Below are 956 nucleotides of genomic sequence, written 5' to 3'. Positions count from 1 at the left end.
ATTTGATTTCTGTTTTCAGAGTTTGGTGGCTTTATTAACATCAAGGAAGAAGTTAAATATTTTACATATTTATTGATTTTACTCTAGAATCTAACAATGAAATCTATGTATTACATTTGAACCCAGACTGGCTGAAACAACAACTTCTTATGAAAATGAGCTGCAGAAGATGAGGTTTGTGTTCTTTGGTTTTTAAACTCAATCAGACTCAATCAAACATTTAGTTCTCAAACTGCACATTTACCACATTCCCTTTGAAAACAGACTTTGATTTATTTATCTTAATTTTTCTCTCTATAGATCTGATCTCAGAAAAAAAGAAGAAGAATTGAAATCAGTCAATCAAAGGTATTGATCCCATAATCTGAAGGAGCAGATTACAGTTCAGTTGTTGCTATTCTGAGTGTTTTGGTTGTTTAGAAATAAACAAAATGTTGAAATAAAATCATATGCATTATTTCTGTTAAGGCTGTTATGGCGCTGCTGGTCCAAAACAGGGCGACTATTGCTTATATTATTGCTTAGACTATTGCGAACTCCGTAAGAAGAAAATAAATTGAAGAGCCGTTTCGAACTATATTTTTTTGTTTGTTTTGTTGTTTCTTACGTAAAATATGGAAAGAAACCACATTAAAATAAAAAAAAGGCCAAATATAAAGTCATAGTTATGAAATACAAAGTTTGAAAGTTGAATATCTCATATAATTATGACTTTGAAACTCATAATTATGACTTTCTATTTGGCATTTTTTATTTTCATTTGGCAGAAACGGGCTTCCATATTCCCTTAAGTTAACCTCTTGGACACAACAGTTTTTCTGTTGATCTGTCAGTTCTGGGAGTTTACTCCTAAATCTGTCATGAAAGATTTTATTCTGCTTTTTTTTTACCACAGACTGAGAGAAACAGAGAAATCTCATGAAAATGAGCTTCATCAGATGAGGTCAGTATTTCAC

The 956-nt window shown here is 31.2% G+C and overlaps 1 long non-coding RNA gene across 1 annotated transcript; it reads left to right on the top strand.

Annotated features, from left to right (window-relative positions):
* The first annotated feature begins 124 nt into the window (after positions 1–124).
* Positions 125–946, top strand: LOC107083870. Its single transcript, XR_001481200.1, has 3 exons — positions 125–174; positions 301–348; positions 896–946. It is a non-coding gene; the product is annotated as an uncharacterized LOC107083870 (long non-coding RNA).
* Positions 947–956: the final 10 nt, after the last annotated feature.

Source organism: Cyprinodon variegatus, unplaced genomic scaffold, assembly GCF_000732505.1.
Source record: "Cyprinodon variegatus isolate N-32 unplaced genomic scaffold, C_variegatus-1.0 Scaffold86, whole genome shotgun sequence".
In the NCBI taxonomy this organism is placed as follows: Eukaryota; Metazoa; Chordata; class Actinopteri; order Cyprinodontiformes; family Cyprinodontidae; genus Cyprinodon; species Cyprinodon variegatus.
The sequence above is the reverse complement of the archived record's forward strand: the minus strand, read 5'-3'. Positions and strand labels throughout refer to the sequence as shown.